This window comes from Terrapene carolina, unplaced genomic scaffold, assembly GCF_002925995.2.
Source record: "Terrapene carolina triunguis isolate 2854851 unplaced genomic scaffold, T_m_triunguis-2.0 Scaffold419, whole genome shotgun sequence".
In the NCBI taxonomy this organism is placed as follows: domain Eukaryota; kingdom Metazoa; phylum Chordata; order Testudines; family Emydidae; genus Terrapene; species Terrapene triunguis.
In genome coordinates this window covers 107,331-115,656 of record NW_020664770.1, presented here as the reverse complement: position 1 = coordinate 115,656, position 8,326 = coordinate 107,331, and the positions used below count along the sequence as shown (strand labels likewise).

At 51.5% G+C, this 8,326-nt stretch overlaps 1 pseudogene; it reads right to left on the bottom strand.

Moving 5' to 3' along the window:
* The window catches only part of LOC112119151, a 69,485-nt pseudogene that overhangs the window by 19,153 nt on the left and 42,006 nt on the right, over positions 1–8,326 (bottom strand).

The following is an 8,326-nucleotide window of genomic DNA, read 5'->3' as shown; positions in this document are numbered from 1 at the left end:
TCTTCGGATGCATATGCATCCGAAGAAGTGGGTTGTAGCCCACGAAAGCTTATGCTCTAATAAATTTGTTAGTCTCTAAGGTGCCACAAGCCTTATAATGGGACCCAGAGTACAATCTAGGGTGGCAGCATGGTCTAGGCGAGTGTTTCTCAACCTTTTCAGGTTGGCAACCCGGACACAGGGTGACGCTGGCCTTTGAGGAAGTGGGGCCTATGTGACTCATCAGGGGACTCCTCTCTGTCATATGCAGGAGTACACTAAAAATACGAGAGGCCCAATTCAGCTCTGTGTCGTGAAGCTGCACTCCCCCCAGACTGCAAAGCTGTATTCAGCAGAAGCAAACACCAGGTCCAATACAGGTGTATGAAGAGGCAGTACAGGAAGAGATCTTCATTTTCAGGTGTTCCGGGTGAAGCCGGTATGTCCAGCTATGGTCAAGTTTGACTCTCAAGTATGTGCCAGCTGGAAGGAATGACAGTGACTGTCCTGGGCCATGGATCGACAGGACCCTTCATCAGGCTTAAGAGAGGGCATGTGGGTGATAGAGGTGTGGGAGATCGGATGAGTCAGGCAGCAGGTGAGAGTTGTCAGAGATCAGGAGACTGAAGGAGGCCTCTGGGGAAAACCTGTCATTCCATCCAGCTGTCACATACTTGGGAATCTAACTCAACCATAGCCGGACATACCGGCCTTACTGTACTGTATTTGCGTTTTTTTTTTTTTTTTCTCTGCTGCTGCTTGATTGCGTACTTACGGTTCCAAATGAGGTGTATGGATCACCGGTCAGTTCCTAACTCTGGTGTTCATAACTCTGAGGTTCTACTGTGCTTGCAAACTAAAAAAACCCATTCTTCACACAGCTGTAATCACAGCACGTTAGTTAAGAAGTACTGGCCTAGTGGATTGGGCACTGAGCTGGAACTCAGAGCACCTGGGTACTATTCCCAGACCTGCCACTGGTCTCCTACATGTCCTTGGTCAAGTCACATCCCCTTTGTCTTAGCTGTGGAATGAGGATTTATAGGCTGTCCTCTCTATATCTGTTTTATTTAGATCATGAGCTCTTTGGGCCAGGGGCTGTCTCTCTCTGTGCCTAGCACAATGGAGCATCTATGTCAATGTGGGTGCTATTGCAATGTTAATAACTGGCTCTGCAGAGGCTAACGTGTCCTGCATAGAGCTGGGCAAATTTCTGGAGGGACAAATAGTTTATTCAATGAAAAATGCCTGAAACTATTTATAAATGTGACACGAATAGTTTCAGCTATTCACAAAACGAAGGAGCTGCTGCTGACCCTCCCCCCCCACCATGTTTAGCTCACTGGTTCAGACACTCACTTTAGCTGTGGGAAATCAAGGTTCAGTTTCCCCCCTTTGCCAGAGCAAGTATCGGAATAGGGGTCTCCTACTTCTCGGAAGCATGCCAGTCAGTGAGCTGTGGGATATTCCAAGGTGGGGCTCCCTAGATCACTCCTGGGGCCAAAAAGAGACACCAAGCAAGGCAATGAGTGGGTGGGGCACTTACCCAGGACATGAAAGACCCAGCTTCAAATCCCTGCCGTGGAACATGTCCACAATGAGTTTTATTTGCAAGTCTCAAAAAAATTTAGATTTGGTTTTGCCCGGACCAAGTTTTTTAAAATATTTTTATTTCTTTTAGAACTGCCCCCACTCTAAACACATCGATTATCCACCCACCCCCGCAGTCAGGGCTGTGGATCATGCCTCTCTGCCAGATGCACTCTCTGATGTTTAGCCAGGGCCAATTTCTGACTGAAGCTCCTCCCGCAGTCCGCGCACTGGCAGGGCCTCTCCCCGGTGTGGGTTCTCTGATGGACCTCCAGGTGGGACCTCTGCATGAAGCCCTTTCTGCACTCAGGGCATGTGTAGGGCTTCTCACCTGTGTGGATCTTGTGGTGCGTCACCAGGTCCGATCTGCGGCTGAAGCCCTTCCTGCACTCGGTGCATTTGAAGAGCCTTTCCCCAGTGTGCAGTCGCTGGTGGATGAGCAGGTCGGAGCTGCGACTGAAGCTTTTCTTGCACTCCGGGCATTTGAAAGGCTTGTTCCCGGTGTGGATCCCCTGGTGGTACAGGAGATTGGCCCGCACCTTGAACCCTTTCCCACACTGGGCGCAGCAGTAGGGCGTCTCTCCCGTGTGCACCCTCCGGTGGGCAAGGAGGCGTGAGCTGACCACAAAGCCCTTCCCGCAGTCAGGGCAGAGGTAGGGGTGCTCGCCGGTGTGGGCCCAGCGATGCTGGACCAGGTACGTGTTGCGGGTGAAGCGCTTCTCGCAGTCAGGGCATTGATAGGATCTCTCACCCGTGTGGCTCCACTGGTGTTTCATGAGGTCGGAGCTCTGGGCGAAGGCTTTCCCGCACTCGGTGCACCGGTAGGGCCGCTCCCCGGTTTGCACCCGCTGGTGGTGGAGGAAGTTGGACCTCACCTTGAAGCCTTTCCCACAGTTGGGGCACGTGTACAGTGTGGCAGCGCTGTGGGTTTTCTGTTGCTCTGTCAGGTTGGAGCTCTGGCTGAAGCCCTTCCCGCACTTGGGACACTTGTAGGGTCGCTCGCCCGTGTGGGTCCTCTGGTGTTTGACAAGGGAGGAGCTGTAGCTGAAGCTCTTTCCGCACTCGGCACAGCAGTAGGGTCGCTCACCTGTGTGGGTCCTCTGATGTTGGACGATGTTTGAGCTACGGTGGAAGCTTTTCTCGCAGCCGGGGCAGCAGGCGTTCAGTGCCGGAGGGGTCTTTGTTGCGTCTCCAAGTCCCTTCGGACTTTCTCCACGCTGGGTTGATTGATCATTTCTCTGAGCCTCTCTGGCCTGCGCTGGATGTCACAGGCATCTCCATGCTCAGGACTCTGGGAAACGTCCCCATCAGATCTTGATGATGTCCCATGTGGTTCCACTTGCTCAGGACCTTCCTGCTGAGAATTCTCCTCCTGGTTCTCATCCACCGTCCCATCACTTGCTGGGATAGAGAGAGAAACCAGACAGGAGTCATTCCCTGTGTGGGGCGGGGGGAGAGGGAAGGAAACCTTAGAAGTGTGGAACAAACCAAGATAGCTGCCAGGGAGATGAAAAAATCAGGAGCTGAGTCCTCCCAAACCCTTCCCCAGCGTAGCAAGAGGAAAAGACCAGTTTTGTCTCCACATCCCTGGGGGAGCTATAGCTGGGTGTCAGCCAGGAAGCCATGAGCCATGGCTGCCATGAGGATACAACACTTGCCAGGGACAAAACTGGCCTGGGTGAGATGGGACAGAACTGGGGGGGCTCAGACGGGCTTTTATGGGAAACCCAGCTGTTTCCTTCACTCACCGATGGCACGTCTCTGTCGCTTTAAGTGATTCCTCACCTGCGCGGGCGCCTCTCGGGATCTGCCTTTCCTTGGATCTCTGGAGAGCTGGGAGCTCTCTCCCTCATCCCAGCTGGGAGATCACGTCGGGTTTAGCCATCAGAAAACCCTAGTTATTGGAACTAAAACAGGAGAGATCAGGGTTTGTCGTAGATTTGCAGGATATTTTATTTAAAAACCCATGTTTTGACTCCTGGCCCCGTTGTGGGCATGTAATCGGAACACAGCGGAACGTGTTCATGGAAAAGAAAACATTTGCCGGGGGGGGGCGGGGGGGAGGGTGTCTTGTAGAAGTTCTCCGCTATATCAATCTGTTAGACAACCCAGATAGCCCCATTATTGTAATATCTGAGCCCCCCACAATCTTTACAACACCCCTGCAAAGTAGGGAAGTGCTATTTAGGGAGAGATGGCCACACAATGGGGGTTTGGTGGGTCAGCACATTTCTGGTGTAAATCCACATTCTGTGGCTGTAGGGTATGTCTACACAGCCTGCGCCAGCAAGTCTCCCAGCCTGGGTTGAGAGACTTGGGCAAGTGTGAGCCCTGCTCTAGAAATGGCCGTGTAGACAGTGTGTTGGAGTTGTGGCTTGGGCTGGAGTTCAGGCTCTGAAGCCCACCTTCACCCCCAATCCTAGACAACTTCAAAGCACTGGCTATACAGCTATTTTTGTGAGCCCTGCTAGCCCGAATCTGTCGAGCCAGTCTGGAAGGCTCAGTGCTATGGGCTGTGTAGACGCAGCTGTAGAAACCAGAGCCATGTCCAAGGATGCAGGATGCTCTGGGGAAGAGAGGGGCACAGTTATCGAGCTCATTGCGGTAGCAGCTAGAGACCCCCACGGAGATCTGCACCCCATGGCTGCACAGTACAGACATATAGGACAAGACAGCCTGGGCTCTAAAGAGTTTACTATTTAAATCCAAGCGATGAGATGAAGTACTAACATCCCCATTTTACGGAGGGGGAAACTGAGGCATGGAGCAAGACTAAGCAACTTCCCCAAGGTCACATAGAGAGTCAGTGGCAGAGCCAGGGACAGAACCCAGGTGTCCCAGTCCAGTGCCTGAAGCAGAGAGCCATCCTGCCAACCCTGGATGTGTTGATTGCAGGACCTTAGCTATGCTCCAAGAAGAGCTGGCTGCGCCAGGAGTCAGTCCCAGGCAGCTCATCAAGCCAGCACTGCTGCTCCAGTCTCCCATAGGTTATGCTGGGCACTGATGGTTACAGTTCTCATTCCTTGCTCACACCCTCCCCTAACCCCATGGAGACTCACTGCTCTCTGCATGTTACATTTCGGTTCACCCAGACCACAGCTCTTAGCTAGTGCACGGATTGGGAGGCAGCAGCTCTGGGACTCGCAGACCACTGGGAGCAGAGCTGGCACAAGGAGGGGCCGTTGGTGCAGAGTCACTTTCCTGCCCGGCCCCAGCCCTTTCCCCCGGGTCTCTCCCCTCACCTGCAGGCTCCGGCTCAGGGGCTGGTGTCGGCAGAGCCCGGGGCTGCCCCAGGGGCTGGTTCCAGCCACCGCAGAAAGTCCCCCAGCTGGGCACAGAGGGGGGTTAATGCAGGTCTCTCCCCGCACAGACCCCGCTGGGGAGCAGCTGCGGCTCAGCCCGGGCTCAGATGCAGCCACTACAGCCTCTGACCCAGGAAGCTCAAGCCAGACAGTTAACAGAGACCAGCCTCCCCTCCTTCAGCATCACTAGAGTCCTCTTGCTGCAAAACCTCTGCCTGGCTGTGGTAGAGCAGGGACCAGAGGGATGCTGGAACATTTTGTACAGTGGGGGTGCTGAAAGCCATTGAACCAAACTGTAAACCCTGTATATCATGGAAATAGGGTGACCAGATATCCTGATTTTATAGGGATAGTCCTGATATTTGGGGCTTTTTCTTATATAGGCTCCTAATACCCCCCCACCCCCATCCCGATTTTTCACACCTGTTGTATGGTCACCCTACATGGAAACCACTTCAAGTGAGCACCCCCAGTTCCAGCACCTAGACCAGACCTGGCTCCTTTTCTCCTTGAACGCTGAGCCAGGCTGATTCTGAACAGCAGAGCTCCAGCCCCCCAACTCTGCTCATCCCTCACTGGCCCCTCACTTGTTTCCTCTCTGCGATAAACTGCCCTGGTCTTTTCAGCATCTCCCCATATAGAAATCTCTCCTCAGATCCCCAACCATCTCCTGTCTTTATCTGCACTCTCTCTGTTTTTGCACTCAGAACACACACCATACTCAGGGAAGGTTCACATATCCTATATCATGGCAGTAGGATGTTTGCATTCCCTTCCTTAACACAGCCTGATGTTGGGAATCATTAAGAAAGGGATAGATAATAAGACAGAAAATATCATATTGCCTCTCTATAAATCCATGGTACACCCACATCTTGAATACTGCGTGCATATGTGGTCGCCACATCTCAAAAAAGATATATTGGAATTGTAAAAAGTTCAGAAAAGGGCGACAAAAATTATTAGGGGTATGGAATGGCTTCCATATGAGGAGAGAGGAATAAGACTGGGACTTTTCAGGTTGGAAAAGAGACAACTAAGGGGGGATATGATAGAGGTCTATAAAATCATGACTGGTGTGGAGAAAGTAAATAAGGAAGTTGTATTTACTCCTCATAACACAAGAACTAGGGGTCACCAAATACAGCAGCTTTAAAACAAATAAAAGGAAGTATTTCTTCACACAACACACAGTCAACCTGTGGAACTCTTTGCCAGAGGATATTGTGAAGGCCAAGACTATAACAGGGTTCAAAAAAGAACTAGATAAGTTTATGGAGGACAGGTCCATTAATGCCTATTAGCCAGGATGAACAGGGATGGTGTCCCTAGCCTCTGTTTGCCAGAAGCTGGGAATGGGCGACAGGGGATGGATCACTTGATGATTACCTGTTCTGTTCGTTCCCTCTGGGGCACCTGGCATTGGCCACTGTTGGCAGACAGGATACTGGGCTAGATGGACCTTTGGTCTGACCCAGTATGGCCGTTCTTATGTTCTTATGGCCTCCCCCCGCCCACCCTCCCAACTTTTGGCCTCCCCCCCACCCCGCAAGGGTGAGCGACGAGGGAGAGGGGACAGAGAGGAATGAGTGGGAGGGAGGGTCTTGGGGAAAAGGTGGCCCCTTTACACCCTACTCCAGTGAATTCAATGGGGGGACACCAGAGCCCCATTTTAGCCCCACCCGCTTTCTCTGCTTCAGGGGTGGGTCACTTTCTTCCCCCCCATCCTGAAGGAGGGGAGGAGACATTCCCCAACCCATGTGACTCCATCACTCTCTTGCTTCCCTCTGGCTATACCCGGGGGTGAGGGATGGAGCTGAGCCCTGGGTTGGGCTCCCCAGGATGGAGAGTGGATCCCAGTTGAGCTTCTCCTGGTGCCAGGAGACTGGTGCTGCTTGGAGTGCCGGGCTGGGCCCCCGGGATGCAGCTGGGGTGTGATCCCCCTCCGGAGGGGGTGCTGAGCCCCAAACAAACTGGTCTGAGGGGCAGCACTGTGTCGCCTCCACCCAAACTTGTCCACTGCCTGCTCGCTTGGTGAGGGGGGTCCCCTGGGGCAACAGATACCAGGCTGGGGGCAGGTGCCTGAGGGATGGGTCAGAAACAGGGAGAGAGGCCCCCTTGGGTGAGGGGCCTGAGCCAAGGTCCTATGGGCGATCATACCAGGGGGACATGAGGGGGGATCATGCCAGGGTGCTGCTGGGGCATGGGGCTAACCCCAAGGACCTATGAGGGACCCACACTGGGTGGCTGGGGGATGGGGTTCACACCAGAGGGCGGCGATGCTTTTTGGTGTCTCATTCTCCTTTCTACCCTCACACATGGAGAGTCTTCGCTACCCGTCCTGTGTTTCTCAGTCGCTGCTCGCGCGCCGATCCTCATTCTTCAAAGTCACCTGCAAAGGGATGTTTTAACATTGAGTTTGTGCTTTTTTTTTTTAATGATGTATAAAGGAAACCTCAATTTTAAAAATCCACCTCTCCTGCTTTTTCTGAACTGAGCAATATCAGGACGTCTGAATCAGACGCACCCGAGCTTTGCTGGAAGTTGGAGGCCTGAGACATGTGAACTGTGAGCTCTCACATATTCGCTGAAGAAGCAGTGTGTCGGACCACTAACAAAGACATGTTTTCTCCCAAATGTTCAGTTTTCACTGGATTTGAATACAGCACAACAAACCCCAAATCTTCAAAAACCATGAGTCAGGTCCTTCCCAAGATCATGAGATTACCTTGCAGATCATGAGATAGATAGATAGATAGTTAGATAGATAGATAGATGGCTTTTTTATTTGCCTTCTACATTTTGAACGTTTATGATACAATCAGGTCAAATTTGCAAGCTTTCCTTTTAAACCAACAGGGCAACTAACCGGCCATGAATAAATCTAGGTTGGAAATTGGAAGTGAAGTTCTGGAACAGCCTCTCAATAGTCGTAGTGGGGGCAAACAACCTAATTAATACTAAAATGGAGCTTGATAAATTCATGAATGGGATTATATGATGGGATTGCCTGCGAGAACAGGGGGACTGGATTACTCACTGGCCCAGAAGGGCCCCTCCAGTCCTACGTTCCTATATTTTTATAACTGAAAGCTGAGACTTTCGTGGAATAACATGAATCCAGGAGCTGGGACTTTCAGAAATGCACCAAAGATTGCAAGCCTCATGATGCAATTGTGAGAGTTGGCAACATTGTAAAATAGTTGTTAAAAACAAAGGAAAGATTCTGGTTTAGCTAGGTTCTAATACTGATGGGATAAGTAATGTAGTATGTTAACCTTTTATTGTAACTTTGCCTTAATAAAAAGTTTTTTTGGTTTTGTTTTTAAAAGGAAAGCGGTTAAATAATCCTACTAAAAATCCTTTGCTTTCTTCAGGGTGATTTTATCCCTTCAGAGTCCAGGGACACGTGTGTGTGTGTGTGTGTGTGTGTGTGTGTGTGTGTGTGTGTGTGT